Source organism: Ochotona princeps, chromosome 15 (genome assembly GCF_030435755.1).
Source record: "Ochotona princeps isolate mOchPri1 chromosome 15, mOchPri1.hap1, whole genome shotgun sequence".
Classification (NCBI taxonomy): Eukaryota; Metazoa; Chordata; class Mammalia; order Lagomorpha; family Ochotonidae; genus Ochotona; species Ochotona princeps.
This window is the reverse complement of record NC_080846.1, coordinates 41,042,499-41,060,577: the sequence shown is the minus strand read 5'-3', so window position 1 is coordinate 41,060,577 and position 18,079 is coordinate 41,042,499. Positions and strand designations below refer to the sequence as shown.

The window sequence follows — 18,079 nt, the reverse complement described above, 5'->3', positions numbered from 1 at the left end:
AAGAAGTTCAACGGTTTCTTGGGGAGACCACCTCGGGTCTGAAGGTCAGCTCTAGCTCTTTCATCCCCACTTAACTTACATAAATAAGTCATTAGAATATAGAGTTTGTTAACACTAACATCAAGGATCTGGACCAGTCAGGGTTCTTAACATGTGTTCCATGATATTCTAAAGAGTATGTGGTAAAATTCATGCAGTATACAAATTAGGTGAAACAATTTAAGCATTCATTTTTAAAAACCTATCACTGAAATTAGACATTTCCTTCCATTGTTATTAAACTCCAAGAGTATTGGTACTACCTGTAAACTTTTCACAAAGAGATATCAATCAGATATTTTAGTGCTATGTTTTAGTAGTTATATATATTACAAAGGATCATTTCTTTCCATAATATTAGACATTTCTGGAACTGTTAGATCTCAAGCAAGATCTGCATGAATAAGGAAGCACATATATTATTACTTTAATTGTACCATTTTATTATAATTTTCCTATAATACCTTATTTTGTGAAATAAAAGCAGGACATTATCAGAAAATGATTCTATGAAATAGAAGTATATGAATACAAAATAGAACATACATATTCTGTTTCAAAAATTTCATTCAGGAGGGTATTCAAATAGGAATGAGAGAATTTGGGACAGTGACTCATACGAAAAATGAGGGAGGAGGCTCGAGGGCAGGAAGACACTCCAACAAAAATCTATAAACAAGAAAGAACTTGGTGATCATTCATGAGGGAAAAAGAAGAGTGTGACAATGGAAGAGTTATGTATTTGGAGTTACACTTAGCCTTTTGGGTGATCAAAACAAACATGTGTATAGATAAAATTTAACCACTTCAGATTTCACTAAAAAGAGTGACAAACCAGGAATACTAATGGCTAATAATAATAAAGATCCTGTGCAATAAGCAACTTTAGAAGAAATATAGATATTGAAGGTGGAGACATATAGGAAGAATAGCAAAAGGATAATTTGATTCATACGTGTGAACTCTACTCTGTTGTAATATCACCAGGAAAACAATGGCTATATCCAGAGAATTATGTGATTCAAGACACTTTAGTGTTACTATTAAGTTACAACTAAGGTCATTAAGGCCAATAAGCTCACTTATCTCTCCAGTAAATTATTCCCTTTTCTGAGAGCAAAAGTTCACTGTATTATTCCCAGCCTTTACAATCATTTTGCACACACAAGGTGTTAAAAATTGAATAAGCGATTTTATGTGAGAGCCGAGTATAGGAAGTCCACCAGGTGGGTACAATTTTTAAAAGAAGGAAAGAGGATAGAGAACCCATACACTGTTATTTCTTAAATATGAACTACAGATGCTATTATAATTTCCATTATTGATAACTATACTTGCTATGCACCTATTCCAATTGAAACAGAAACAGGACAGATGCTACATTCCTATGTAAGCTGACACGTGTGAAAAGAATATTTTCAGAATACAAGATTCACATGTTTTTCTGAACAATAATTTGCAGGCACAACTGAACAAAGGCTATCAAAACTGAAACAATTAGTAAACTGTGGAAAAGCCTTGAGTGCAATTGAAGCATGCGAGGAAATCTCTGGAGTCATTGCCTTCTGAGGCAGACACTGTCCTTTCAACAATTAGTGCTATTAAGCAGTTAGTCAACTCAGCCATTCACTGAAAATACTGATTTCTTTTTCTATCAGCAATCCAGGAAAAAAGCAAACCAAAGCAATTAGAAATTCCAGGAAAAGTGAACTAAGAGTAGAATTTTATAATCCAAACAAAACGAAGCAAAATGTAAAATTATTTGGAGCAAATTAGTATTTTATTTCATAGGTATTACTTATTTCATTTTTATTTTTAAGGGAGTTTGGGAGAATGGAAGATAGTTTGAGAAAAAAAATATTTCATGGAGAAAAAATTTCACTTTGCTAGCAACAACTCCCAAAGGCTCACAACAACTGGGATTAGGCAAAACTCAAGTCAGGGGTCTATAAAGCTCAACCCAGGTCTACCACATGAGTGACAGAGATCCAAGCAGCTGAGCTGTCACTTAATGCTTTGTAGGGAGCCCAGTAATAGAAAGCTTGAACTGGAAGCCAAGACAGGACTCAGAACCACAGACTCCAACAGGAGGTGACTGTATAACCACTGCTGCAAAAACTTGCCCAAACTAGAATTTTTCTTTCTTTCTTTCTTTTCTTTTTTATTTTCTTTTCTTTTCTTTTTCTTCCTTTCCTTTCCTTTCCTTTCCTTTCCTTTCCTTTCCTTTCCTTTTTCTCTTCTCTTTTTTTCTTTTGATAATCTCACATAGTTGATTAGGGTACTAAGGGTCAAGGGCTACAGGAAAGTGGGTAAGACCATGATTTCCACACTAATATCATCAGTGAATGGTTTTAATGATTATAGCATTTCATTTAGGTAACACCAATTTAATACTGCAGAATTCTAAATAACTAATCCTAATTTTAATATTGCACCTCAAAGGCTGTCTGTTTCAAAATAATCAAAAGCTATTTACTTCTTCTCAAGTGTAGTATTGAACTTATCCCCCAGTATAACATTTTTGTCCTACTGTATTGGAGTTTCCTAGAGGAAAGAGATTCTTCCTTGCTAATTTATGCATGAACATCACCAACAGCAGTGTTTGCCTTGATGTGCAGTAGGCACCCAACAAATATTTATTTTTGTACCCAGAGTGTATATCTGCTGTTTGCTTTGACAGTTCAGAAAAGAGTACTGGAAGAAGAAAATGTGGAGAAATACTTTGTTGCACTTATTCCTTGGTAATAATAATAATTATAATAGTGGGTATGGCTCACAGCTTACCTGACCATGAGCTGAGGCACAGCTTACAGCTCTGCATGCAGAAGGTGACCTCTGACATGACTGGAGGGTCTAGCAGTACTCACATGCCTTCTAGCCAATCACAGTGTCTGGTGGGTACAGGGACTGTTGGGAGATTCTTTCCAGCCCTCCCCTTCCCTAGTCTTTATAAGCTTGGAACTTGTGCTTAATAAACAGATGTAGCACCTATCCTCATGGAATTCACAGGTCACCAAAGGCTATCTATAAATAACCATAAAACTGAAATGAGGCCAGATCTGAATGTTGGCATTCATAAATTAATTAATTAAGTAAGTAAGTAAGTAAATTTAGTTCACCAAAGGCGAGACACTGAGGAACAGACATCTGTGACAAGGCTTGACACCTCACAAATCTTCATGAATGACAACCTTTGAGGAGATCAGGGGTGAGATGCAGCAGAGAACAACACATTAAAAGGAAGAGAGAAGAATAGCTTAACTGAGCAACAGACTAGAGTGGAGAAAGATCTGGGCACCAAATTGAGGGGTAAATGGGGACAGAACCAACGTGTGGGAGAAGGAGGGGGTTCTGACCTTCCCTGGTGTCTTCTAAACAGGCACAATTTTCTAGAAATCTGTAAACTCAGAAATCTGTCGGGGAGATGGTACTAAGGAAAGAACACCTTGCAAATGAAGTTAAGACTTGTCTGGAATAAGAGTAATACAGGATATTTAGGCAATGATGGAAAGAATTACCTTTCTCAATACTGTACTTAAAGAGGAACAGTGCTATATATAAAGTTTCTTTTCTTTCAGCAAACCTTGACAAAATTACCACACACGTTTAACAAAGCCAAATTGTATAAGAAAGCTCTCATTAAGTATTAATGGCTATTAAAGCTCAATTTTATTCCATGTGTATCCTTAAATTTGTCTATAGATAAAAAATTATACTGAATCCATGTTTAATAGCTGTTCCTTCTAACCCACTATGATTTTAAAAATGCAAAAGTCATTACTAAGGAAGACAGACAGGAATGGAAGGAGGGAGAAAGGAAAGCTCCAAAAGGAAGGGAATGAGAGACAGGAATAGACAAGAAGGAAGACAACAAAAGGAGAAAGAAACTAATTAATGGACCAGCAATCTCTGCACTTGCTGCACTTAAGTGTTTATTGGCAGAACAGCTAATATGCATCGTGCTTGCTTTCATTTTCCTAAAGTGTAGCTTAATTAATGCTGTCACATACCTCCCGGTACAGGCTCACACCATAACCGTCCTCCCACGCCACAAGATCAATGGACCCCTGGAAGCTACAACAGAAAGAAATCAGAATGTGCATCAGATCTGTGAAACTCATAAAGAAAACACACTTGCCCTTTACGTATTTTTAAACAGACTTTTGCTTCATTTTATCTTACGAATGGTTTTTTCTGTTCAGTACAGCTGATAGAACTGAATTTTGGTGGTATTCCATTTTTTAGAATAACAGAATGCCATTCGGTTTCAGTAAGGGTTTGACTGCTGATGTTATTGTATTTAGATGCCTACTTATACTATGGGGACTTGATAATGTCTAAGAAAGAACGTGACATCTAAACTCACCTATTTGCCTCTTTCCCTTTCTCCTTTCTATCACTTAGGGAGGAAGTCTTCTTTTCAACAACAACAACAAATTAAACTTCTGATCAGCAATCTCACAGTCTGATGTTCACTACCTTACTGAATTATATAATAGGAAAAATAAATTGAAAAGCTAGAATGTGTTTTGGAAACTGCTTTCACAAGTCTACTCGTTTTTTGGCAACTGCAGAACTTCTAGGTGAAAATATTAGTTTGGGGAGTCATGATGTTTTAATAATTGATTTTAGCTACAAGATCAAACTCCCAACTCTAATGGAACTGAGTTTTATTTAAAAATAAAAATCACAAACATAGGGAAAAATGTTCATTTCTCTCATTTCAACTGCAGTAATTTATTTCATCAGCACATGTCTTTCAATTATCTACTATAGGGATTTGTTATTTGCTTTTCCAACATGGAATATTAGCTGAAAACTGAGATAATTCATTGTAAAGTTTTGGTTTTGCTTATTGATCTTACTATTTTGTTTTTGAAAAAACATATATTAGAAAACGGACAGCTTATATGAGAAAAATTTTTATGCTTTGACATCTTGAAAATAACATTTTTGGACACTCTTGAATTTTTTGAAAATTTAATTCAATGACAAAAAAATATAAACAGTGTGAAATTTGCAGTATCAAAAATTGTAAATAGTATTAAGAATTATCCCAAAAGCAACTGATAAGCTTATTTGATCATGACTGTTGATATGGGATTTCTTGATTTACATACATGACTAAGTATTACACCATTTTTCATATATGTTATAATAATTTAGCAATTGTACCACATTAAAAACTGCTCTTTAAAGCTTCTCAGATGTGTAAAACCTTGAGTTTTTCATTCAATGACTTGGATTTTTAATAATAGATTTTATGAGCTTGCATCTACATACTCTGCACAGACTATTAAACTAGTTTTAATTCATTCCTTCAATGCAATTTGAAAAGGAATGTGGTTCATTAACTTTCATATTACCAGTTTAAAATGAAGATTCCTTATTTCCCTTCTGTTCTAAGTAATGATGCACAACTTTAAGACAGTTTGGTAAAGCTATCTTCATTATATTGGAGGAACATTTTAAGTGTTTAGTGTCAGCATCCAACCTATTTATAACACATTCACCTTCTCTGCAACCTTGATGAATGTGTCAACATTTTTACCCAAGGTTTTAAAGTAATCACTATTAAAAATCAGTAAAAACAAAAAAAATGGGCCCGGCACAGTGGCCTAGTGGCTAAAGTCCTCACCTTGAACGCCCTGGGATCCCATATGGGCGCCGGTTCTAATCCCTGCAGCTCCACTTCCCATCCAGCTCCTTGCTTGTGGCCTGGGAAAGTGGTCAAGGATGGCCCAATGCTTTGGGATCCTGCACCCGTGTGGGAGACCCGGAGGAGGTTCCTGGTTCCTGGCTTCAGATTGGCACAGCACCGGCTGTTGCGCTCACTTGGGGAGTGATTCATCGGACGGAAGATCTTCCTCTCTGTCTCTCCTCCTCTCTGTATATCTGACTTTGTAATAAAAATAAATATATCTTTCAAACAAAATCAGTAAACAAAATATGTTCCTAATGAACCTGGTGTTCATTTAATGTGTGAAGTCAGTATTTTGTCAAAGCAATAAGTTTTTGAAGCTGAATGTGGATAAGAAAATGATATTAATAATGTAAAGAAAATTATATTCTGCCAAGGTGTTACACATTCACAAGATCACATTACTATTTACTGCAAGTAAAAAAAAAATTCATGCCCAAATATCCCAATGGATATAGAATGGAAATAGAATAACAACAAAACAGTATATAAATAAGTCTCTATTTTTATATTTTCTTATTATTTCACCAAAACTATTCATTATGTGTCATGAGATTTGCCACAAAAATTAGTCAATCTAAGGAGTTGCCTAAAAGTAAAAAAGGAATAACTTATAGCTAATGTTATAAAGATTTAAACTATTTTTTGGAGTAATTGCAAGCTAATCCAAATCTTAGAATTGCTTTAAATTCTATCAGGCAAATCACTGTCCTTATAAAGTAGACTAATTTAGAGAAAGTGATCCTGTGTTAATGGCAGCAAGGGCTACATCTGCCATACGTGCGCTCCTTATTAATTATTATCACTTTTCTGTCAACTTAATTGATTGATTAACTAAAAGGGCTTCCAGGAACTTTTTGTGAGTGTATGCATGCATGCATACATGCCAAAGATTTAGGTATTGGTACTAAATATTTTCAAGAATTTCACATAACAAAAAATATTCCTATAATCTATACTTATCAGGTACCACAGCAATTAGAGAGAACAGAGAAAGGAGACTATGGCAACACATAAAATGTTGTCTGTAATTGATGTGTAAATCACTTTTCCTTGCCTGTCAGAAATTCAAGGGAAATTTTCACCCATCAGATTTTTGAACAGGGGCCAGCATTGTGGTACAGTACATTAAGTTGCCCTTAGGGAACTAAGCATTATTGAGTCCTGGCTGCTCCATTTTCTACCCAGTCTCCTGCTATTGTGCCCAGGAAGGTAGCAGAAGATGGTCCTTCTTTGGCTCCTGTGACCTCTGTGGAAAACCCACACAAAGATCCAGGTCCCTGGCTTCAGCCAGACTCAGGCTTGGCTACTGCGAGCATTTGTGGGGGTGAACAAGCAGATGGAAGAGAGAGCTCTCCCTTGACAGCTGGTGCTTCTCCTTCTCATTAGCCTTTACCCCAACTCCCTGTCATTTTGCATTCCGAATAAATAAAGCATTTTAAAAATTTTGTAATAAACAGAAATGAAGGAAAGGCTAGAGAAGATAGGGAGATAAACTAGAAAATATTTACTGAAAAGTAAATAGCCAATCGTTTAGCATAATAGCTGCATTGACCAATAGTACTTATGAGAAAACGTATACCATATTCCAGGGACTTTTATACAGTTTTCCAATATTATCTCTTTTAATCCTCATAGCATTAGCATAGTAAATAATATGATTCTGTCCATTTTTCAGGTGAAAACATTGGCACACAGAACAGTTAAATATCTGTTTACAATGCCTGCAATACCATTTTTATTTGAAGGAATAAAATGTTCACCAAAATGTGTTTTACCCGTAGTGTTATACAAGAAGCAGACTTACCAAGACAACAAAAGTTAGAGAAAGGCATTAGGGGTAAATTTGTACAATAAACCTTCTGATTATTCTTAAATACATTATTTATGGTAGAAAATATTGTTATTTTATTTTTTAATTTTTCACAATGAAAATTTCATTGTAATATAAAATCTACCAAGCATACATATAAATCTACCAAATCAGTATAAGTTACTGGAATTTCTTCTTTCTATGTTTATGGTCTTTAAATTTATCATGGCAAAATATAATGTATCTTCTGTAACATTTTCAGCATCTTTTCATGAGGTAACTTTAAACACTAAAAATGACATATATATGTGTGTGTATATATATATATATATATATCCTATTAACATCTTTACATGTCTGTGTGACAATAGATAAATGAATAGTTTTATTTCATTAGAAACAGATTGATTTTTGTTGATAAGCAAACAACATCAAAAAATAGTGTTCAAATGCATTAATGAAGTTGAGGGAAGTTGAGTAAAAAATGGGCCCAATATATGTGAAGCACATTTCATTCTACCTTTAATCTTATGATCCAATTTTCAATGAAATTTGAGAACAATCTTTTCCTCCAGATTCTGATCGTCATTATTCCTCTAAATTCCACATGTAAGTGAGATCTTTGGGTGTTTGTTTCTCTAGGCCTGGTTTATTTCTCTGGTTTCTCTGGTTTATTGTTCTTAAAGTTCATGACTATTATTAATAAAATGCACCTATATGTTTTAAAATAGTTAAAAGAGTATATTTTCATTAGAAAGAAGCAGTAAAATATTTGAGGAAATGGATATTTTAAAAAGCCTAACTTGTTCATTATAAATTATAAAATGTATGCAAATATCAAAATATCTCCTGTGTCCCATAGATAAATATGATCAGTACTTGCCAAACGATATTCAAATAAAAGTTGCAAAAAGTTAGACAGGTTTTTTGGACAATGAAATTTAAAACAAGGTATACTCAAAAGACTTTGGAGAAATGAAGAATATTTAAAATATAGTCAAGCAAATAATACAGGCCTGGACTAACATGATATGTGGTAGAAAGTTCCCATAGATCTTAGGGAAGGGCAAACATTCCTACAAGGTGGCAGTGAAAGGAAACAGAAGAAATAACATGCCTACTGTGACAGGCAATCAATAAAGACTCGGCAAGCAAGGAGACTGAATTCCACATACCAAGATCTAATAACTTAACTATTTTCCATGGAGATCACTAGGGAACTATTGGAAGGACTGAGCTGGCTTGCCATGTTTTGAATTGTAAGTATTGCAGTGTTTGAAAAAGCAGTATACTTTTTCATGAATATGACCCTGTCTAAAATCAAGAAGTTAATATAAATAATTTACATTTAACTAAAAAGAATGACAAAAAGGTCTAGTTTTATTATGACATTACAGATTTAGTATTACTCACACTGCAATGGCTATTCAATGTCTCTTATGAGTTAAAACAAATTACCATGGTTTTATGGTTGCAAACATAAATCATGTATGTTAGAAATTAGTAAACTTTATGACAGTTTAAATAGGAAAACACATTCCAGTGATTATCAATAAAAAATGACAAATATTCCAGGAAAAACTTATTGTACTCTGTGTATGAAGGGGTACCACATTTAAAAATGTATCAAAAGAGGATGGAGCTCACAATACATTTTACCATGACTCTGACTTTAAGCAGTTTAAGAAATCCCATAATTTTGTGATTAATGATTAACATCACAATGTATTTGGTAATAGAGTTGGAAGATCTCTTTATTTTGAATTCAAAGTTCTATTCTTTGTTAGTGTATTTAAGCAATTATTTATAATTAGATTCAGACCATAATGTGAAAATTTGGAAATTATTTATTGAAAGTTTAAATGAGGATTTTCGCTCCTTCCCATTGCCTTTTAAATTTTATACAGTTGGAACTGCATACTTTAGTTAAGAACTCAGATGTTGAGACTAAAAAGTAGAGACTAGGATTTTATAGCTATGACCTTGCATTTCTCTATGAAAGTGCTTCTTTATGTGTTTTCAATATACTCTCAAATTTTTATAGCCCAATCTAATAACTGTCATAGAGGCTTAGAGAAAATATAGGCATATATAACCAACAATCTGGACTGCTCGCTTTGATTTTAAACGAGCATCAGACATTCTTGGGCTCACATGTAAGCACTCAGCAGTGCCTGATGTGCCTTCTCTCAGCTTCACATTCAGTACCCATAAACATTTACAATAGAACTCAATTACATCTAGAGCAGAAACAGTAAATTAAGCATCAAATAAAGAGTCAAAGGTTTCTCTTTGACTTAGTGCATCATCATTGAGTCTAATGTTAAATATATTCTTGGACAGAACTCAAAGGAGTGAGAGGTATAATTTTGTTGTACATGGATAGAATACTACCTAGCTATAAAAAAGAATGAAATCTTGCCAATTGAAAGAAAATGTTCCCAGTTGGAAACTATTATGCTCAGTGAAATAAGTCGGCCACAAAAGGATGAATATCATGTTTTGCTTGGTATAAGACAGCCATTATGCAAAATACTATATATATATGTATGTATGTATGTAAATATATATATATGAGTATATATTCCTACATTTACATAAATGAAGTGTGCAAAAAAGGCCAGCAGAAGAGGAAAAAAAATGTACTATGCAGGGTGTATCTGTACTCCCTAATGAAAGTAGGACTCCCGATGAAACTCATAAATATACCTCTACATTACAATACTAGGTTTTCTATATTTGCCTGTACTTATCAGGTCATGATACATTTAAATATCAGAAAATCAAACCTGTAACTTGTATTAAAGGACTATGCTATTGTGATAATAAGGAGGAAAATGGTGGGGGTGGTGAAATGAAGAATGAGGAAGAGGGGTAGGGAGAGAAGGAGTTCATATACCTACAAGACTATATTGTGGAAAACAGTAAATTTAAACAAAATTGTATTTCTCACACTCAAATGCTCAGGAATTATTTTTTTGAGGCATTTAGATGCCATCTCTCACTCGTCCTGCCATTCGATTTTTTTTTTTTTAAATCTGCCTGATATCCTTGGAAGATACAATATACGGTAGACAATCTGGCAAAAGTGAGGATGTAACACAGGTTATTGCACATGTAATGGTAATTATGAAAACTAAAAATAATGTCATAAAGAAATAAAGAGAAACATCAGAGGCATTGCATTCTTTGTGACATAAAATTACATATCATTATTCTAAAGGAAAAAAAATTCAGATAAGATAAAATGAATGAATCTGAATTTTAGTCTAACAGGTGCACTCTAAGTACGTTTTTACAGGACGCCATAAAGTAAGACAGTGTATTTGTGCAAGAGCCTAGCTTCTTCATCTTTGTCTGAGGCTGGAAGCTGAAAAAACATTTATACAGGAACATTATGCAGTAAAGTGCTGTAAGGACTGCGTGGCACCCACACACCCAACAGAAAATCTGAGTCCCAATTCATCACTCTTCACCTGAGGATAGTCGGATAGTAAGCAAGCAAAGCAAGCAGACAAGTGTTGTCAAGGATGAGAATAAAAGCTTAATTTTAAGCCTTGTTTTCTGAAAGAAATAGGACATTCAGAATAATTTTGTGTTCTTGGCAAGACAGAAAAAAAGACTGCCACGGAAAAATAAAAAAGAAATATGAATTAACAAATGGAGGCAGAGCTAAGAGTTAGTCATTCAGTAAATATCTATTGTTCAGTAGCAGATGAATTTAATCCCATAAATTATATAAGGAGTTAAGATACACATTTTTTGGTTCAATAGCACAGTTGAAGTTGAGGAAAAATTCAGAGAAAATGCAATGGCAAAAGAAAAAAAATCTAAAAACATGGAAAGAAATAGCAGTTTTAATCTAAATGCTGGAAAAATGTAACTGGAAAACAAAATGCAATCCTCAGATGGAAAAAGAAAAACAAAAAGAGAAGTCATCTGCATAAGGGAAAAAGATTACCAAATGAGAACATAATTAATGACTATATTGATAACTTTTATGGAACATAATTAATCACTCTATTGATATTTTTCTAATTTCAATGAAACAGTCTGAAATATCCTTTCATTTGAATCTGCATACCAATATCTATTCCTTCCTTAGATTGTCCTGGTTTGATTTCTTTACCATGTAGAGGAGGGATCTGAGGGCACAGGACATAAATAACAGGTTTAAATAGTTAATTAATGGTAGAACAGGGACTGGATGTTTGTTCTGAATGAACGACAGTTCAGAAATCCTTCCACAACATGCAATTCCTTCTTACTTTCTTACTACATTGCTGTTCAGCAAGCAATACAGCATGTGAAATCTACTTCAATCTTATTTTTCAAAATAAAGAAAAAAAATGATTGAAGAATGACTGTTAATAGACAGCTGAACAGGAATAAAGACATTTCATCCATCTCTGTGGTTTTATTCACTGACAGGTTTTCCCAGATAGCATAAATGGTGATTTTTATGTCTACTGTAAATACTCAGAAATGTTGAAATGACATGTTTCATTCATTGTAACATTTGGATCATGAAAATTATTGATTGGAAATCTGTGCTTGCCAGTTAATCTACTTCGTTAAAATACACACTATAAGATGCTCCATACTCCTGTAAATTGCTTTACAATAAATTTTTTTCTGAACACAGCAGAAGGAACATCAGTGAAGGATGTAAAATACATTACAAAAGGCATAAACTTCCCATCACAGTTCTTGGTAAGTAGCCCGTGATCAAAAATGATTTTGTGAGCGATGAGCATTTGGTGCAGCCACAGGAAGCTGCCTGGGTTGCTTTCATCTCAAACTGGAGAGCCTAGGTTCAAAATCAAGTCCCAGTTCTACTCCTGACTGCAGCTCCCTGCTGTTGCACTGGGAAATGCAATGCAGTGGCCATGGCTCAGATAACTGGGTCCTAATGACCCACAGAAGAGATCTGGATTGAATGTCCAGGTCTTTGGCTTGGTCCAGAACCAGTCAGTGTGGGCAGTATGGAAGAGAACCAGTCAACAAGGATGCTGTCTCTTTTCCTCTCTTCCTCTATCTTTTTCTGACTCGCTTTCAAATTTTAAAAAAAGTGCTTTTCTTTGCTTTTATTCATGTTTTCACAGACAAAATGCACTGGAATGTAATACTTCACTGCTAAAAATGTCCCTCCCCCCTTTGGGGGGAAATCTGGAGTGAGAACATCGAGACAAGCCTTTGGCAATAGTCTATTCTCATGTTCTTTTTTTAAAGGTAGTTATCATTTTTTTTATTATTATTATTAATTATTTTTATTGGAAAGGCAGATATGCAAAGAGGAGAGACAGAGATCTTCCGTCCGATGGTTCACTCCCCAAGCAGCCACAATGGCTGGAGGTAAGCCTATCAAAAGCCAGGAGCTTCCTCTGAGTCTCCATGTGGGTGAGGGTCCCAAACCTTTAGGCCATCCTCAACTTCCCCAGGCCGCAAGCAGAGACCTGATGGGAAGCAGTGCCTCTGGGGATAAGAACTGGTGTCCTATGAGATCCCAGGGCATTCAAGGGAAGGACTTTAGTCACTATGCTATCGTGCCAGGCCCCCCATATTCTAACAGAATGATATCCACTCATTTATTTTTATCCAGCTGGAGGGGAAATACGTAACAACGTACTATTGCTGTCTTACATATGAGCATAGTGGCAGGCCTCAAATAGTGTTATTTCAAGATATTTATTCCTCAGCTCTTCCTACATAGGTGATTAGAAAAGAATGACGTGATTTGTGATAAGAATGAGTAGAAACTGCCAGCTGTTTTTATGGATTTTTTTCATAAATATCTGTGTACTCTAATAAAGGTTAATTCCTTATTGAAGTAAAAGATAATAAGCATTTATTGTTACTCGATGACAGGTACATAAGACAAACAACAATTGGCTATTTGCCAACAGTTAGTTATTAAGTTCTTATTCCAGGATTCGGCTTTCTTTGGCTTATTGATGTCACATAAGGGATTTTATGCTAGCTGAATAGAAGAGAGGAAGTATTATTTAAAAAGATATGAACTTTTTTTTATCATTTTTATTGGGCTTTCGAGATCATGGTGATACTTTGTTTTACTAAAGCACCAGAAAGTTAAAAAAAAAAAACAGTAAAAATGAATTTAAAACATCTTTAAAGATGACATATAACTATCCCCAATATAAATTGTTTTTTAAAAGGCAGAATTAAGATGACTAGGTGCAATTGATCTAGCTTAAAAATAGGCAATGTGATGTATACACACATTTACATACATGTATTTGATTTTGCACTTGTGTTTTTGTACTAATAGGGTAATCTTTTTATTTATTCATTGATTTTGAAAATCAGAGTTACAGAAATAGAGGGAGAAGACAGAGAGATTCCTTTCATCTATTGGCTCATTCCCCAGGCCAAAGCCATTGAGCCAAGAGCTTCTTCCGGTTCTCTCACTTGAACAGCAGGGGACCAATCACTTGGGTCATCCTCCATGCTTTTCCTAGGTGACTGGCAGGAAGCTGGTTGGCAAGTGCAATAGCTGGAATATGAACCACACCCACTTCCCGCTGTGCCTTGTTAGCTCAAGGATAAGCTTGTTCAGTCACTTTTTACCCTTACCATCAAGACACCATGTTCACCTACTTTTCCTCATTCATCTCAGGTGCCTCTGCTCCTATGTCTTTTCCTAGTATCTACTTCTTCCTGTCCTTTAAACATCAAATTCAGAGCCCTGTTTTCGGATCTAATCTCATTTCAGTTATAGTCACTTCCTAGTGACTCCATTCAGCTGAATCTTTAAATAGCAACTATACGCTGACGATCCCCAGGTTCATATCTCCATTCCGGATCTATTTTATGACTTCAACAGCTAACTTATGTTTCACTTGAGGGACATACAATGTCAGAGTTCACAGACCTCAGTTGAATTCCCGATGTGTAAACCATCCCAAACTTTCTCTAATAGTTTTCTTATTTCATTTTCTGTTCCTCAGGCTTAAAAATCTGGAAGCATAATTGACTTCCCTCTTTGTTCCATAATCCATATCTGAATCTTCAGCTAATCCTACAGCGTTTACCTTCAAAGTGCATCCACATTTCAATCACTGTGGGCACTGCTAGTTGAAGCCCACAGCTTGCTTGAATTATTGCATATCTTTGTTGTCTCCCTGATTAACTGTTCCTTCCTCCCCGTCCCCAATTTCAGTCATCCTTTTTTCCAACACAGTCATGCCCCTTTAAAACTAAAGAGAACCTTATTGCACAATACACAATGCAAACATATCCAAACATCACATGGGTGCATATATTTGGGATACGGGTTGAAGTACCACTTTGGATAGTAGAATGTCTAACTTCAAAATCCTGGTCCCAATACCCACTCCAGTCACCAGCTCTTGCAAACCGCAGTTGGAGGTGACAGGGTTTGTGTGTGTATGGGGGGGGGGGAGCTGGCAACAATTCAAATAACCAGGTCTCTGATGCTCACCTGCAAAATTCAGAGTAAGTCCCTGCTTTCTCACTTCACCCAGTTGCAGACACTTGGAGGCTGAATCGGTAGACAGGAAATTTTTGCTTTCTTTTCCCTTTACCCTGCTTTTTAAATAAAGAAAAAAATGTTTTAAAATTATTGAAAGTTGCATGTTATTCCATTAACATGTACAATTTTATGTGTCTATTAAAACAAAAACAAGATATGGAGACAATTCTAAATTTCTCTATAAATCATCCAATATCTTGAAAAAAATCTGCCTTTGACTAAACACCAAGCCAGTTACTGTCGTATCTATACCCTTGCCCCTTCTAATGCCAAGTCTGGGAACTCAGTCACGTCCCTCTCCACTTTATGCACACAGTTCTCCTTGTTCTCCTTGCTGTTCTTAAACATGATAATCACATTATCAACTCAGACCATTTGCTCTTTATTTTTTTAAGATCTATTTATATTTATAGGAAATTCAGATATACAAAGAGGAGGAGAGACAGAGTGGGAGATCTTCTGTCTGATGGTTTACTCCCCAAGTGGCTGCAATGGCCAGACCTGAGCCAATCCGAAGCCAGGAGCTAGGAGCTTTTCTGGGTGTCCCATGCGGGTGCAGAGTCCCAAACTTTGGGTCATCTTTGAGTACTTTCCCAGGTTACAAGCAGGGAGCTGGATGGGAAATCAGGCCTCTGGGACACAAACAGGCACATGCATGTGATCCTCGCACGTACAAGGTGAAGACTTTCGCTACTTGGCTGCCACACCAGGCCCTGCTCTCTTTCCAGAAGTTTTCATGGTTAACAGTTCCTCTGTGAAATTGTCCCTGGCCACTTAATCTAAAATTTTGCTACATAGTACTCCAGAATTACATACTCCTGTCCTAAAGATGATTTTGTCCTCACCAATTATCTTTTTTTCTTGGCTTGTATTCTTTGTCCAAAAATATAAGCCTCACAAAGGCACATTTTTTAAAATTTAATTTGTATCCTCAGAGCCTGGAACAGCTCTCAGCATGCAGCAAGTACTCAACAAAGACTGAGTTATTTTCTGTAGGCAATGCAACTGGAAAAGTGAAAGGGGAATACTTCCAGAATTTTCTGGCATTATTCTGAAGAATAATATCATTGGTGAATACTATATTCCTTTCTTTACATGTTCCAATTATATAGTACAATACAAAATATCTGTCTGGTAAAGTTGGAAGAGCTAATAACATTTTCTAATAAAGCAGCAATTTGAAAATTTAGGATCTGGATATTAATGATTCTTGTCTGATTAAGGCACCATAGAGGCAAAAATGGGAAGCATTGTTAATTGCTAGGTAAAACCAACGACTTACTATTACAACTCAGGACAAGTTGGCAGATTTATTACTGAGAAAATGTAGCTTCTGGCTTGTATGGATGTCAGCCCATTTCTAAGTGGAGATTCCACCAATGCAGCAAGTCAGCAAGAAGTCCACATAAGAAGGAGCGCCAAAGGAATAGCAGCATAGAAAAGCCAGGCTACAATATTTATAATTCTAGGTAGAGTAGACAAAGATAGAGTGGAGAAAACTGCTGACCATAAATAATGGATTCTTGACTTTTGAAGTACAGCCTAATTGCTTCTGGATACAGTTACGGGAATCAGAGGAATATACTTGGATTCACAACTGCTATGGACAATGGCAGAAACTAGCAATGGGTTTCACCCATAAAATAGGATCCATTTGACTAGTGCATAAGCTGTGCGGCTAGCAGTACAACTGAATACCTCCTACACAGCCCAGTATTGAGAATGAGGGGGCACGGGTGTTGTAGCTTACCAGGTAAAGCTGTCACCTGTGAAGCCAGAGCCCCATATGACACCAGTTTGAGTCTGATCCAGCTCCCTGCTAATGGACTTGGAAAAGCAGCCAAAGATGGCCCAGTTATCTGGGTGCTGTCACCCTGGAAATCTGAATGAAGCACCGCCTCCTGGTTTTGGTCTGGTCTAATTCTGCCTGTTGTGACCACTTGGAGAGTGAATCAGCAGATAGAAAATCTTTCTATCTTTCCCTTTCTCTCCAAACTCTTTCTCATAAATAAATAAATCTTTAAATTTTTTTTTAAAAGTGCCTGAGAAGGAAGACACTGTGACAGAGGAGGTTAAGCCACACTTTGGTATGTGTATATAGTATTTCATAGTATCTTGTTGGAGTCCTGATTCCCGGCTACTCTGCAATTCCAGTTCATCTTGCTAATAATACAACATGAGGCAGCAGATAATACCCAAGTATTTGGGTTCTTGTCATATGTGTTAACGAACCAGACAGGGTTCCTGACTCTTGGTTTTAGCCTGGCCCAGCCCTGGTTATTATAGGTGCTTTGGAAGAAGACAGGAGGTGAACCAGAGAATATACTATATATATGAGAGAGAGAATATATATATATATATATATATATATATATATATATATATATAACACAAATCTCTCTATATATATAGTTCCAATACATATATACATTTTATTAACAAAGACCTTGAGATCTCTAGAATGTTTCATCCAGATGCTTGAGCACAAACCTCATTGATTATTCTTTCTATCTATAGTGGCCTGGCCCTCCCACAATGGGAAATGTCCTGTGATCACAGGAAGTTAATAAAGTAGTTGCGGTTTCCCACATTTTTTCACAGTAATAAACTGTGTAATTCATGTATTCAATCAATTGGTACTTGAACAGCTTTTTAAATGCCACTCTGAACTAAACATTGACAACAGGGCAATGCATAAGAAAGACTTAGCCCTTACCAATTTAGATTTCCACTTTTGTTGCGATATTTCTTTTCTTTTTTTTTTTTTAAAGATTTTATTATTATTGGAAAGCCGGATATACAGAGAGGAGGAGAGACAGAGAGGAAGATCTTCCATCTGATGTTTCACTCCCCAAGTGAGCCGCAATGGGCCGGTATGTGCCAATCTGATGCTGGGACCAGGAACCTCTTCCAGGTCTCCCACGCGGGTGCAAGGTCCCAAAGCCTTGGGCTGTCCTCGACTGCTTTCCCAGGCCACAAGCAGGGAGCTGGATGGGAAGTGGAGCTGCCGGGA

The 18,079-nt window shown here is 35.8% G+C and overlaps 1 long non-coding RNA gene across 1 annotated transcript in view; it reads right to left on the bottom strand.

Moving 5' to 3' along the window:
- Nucleotides 1-18,079, bottom strand: part of LOC131482140 (uncharacterized) — a 121,779-nt gene that overhangs the window by 28,202 nt on the left and 75,498 nt on the right. The window contains exon 3 of the long non-coding RNA XR_009246776.1: nucleotides 4,050-4,113. This is a non-coding gene — a long non-coding RNA (uncharacterized LOC131482140). The remainder of the gene's footprint in view (nucleotides 1-4,049; nucleotides 4,114-18,079) is intronic.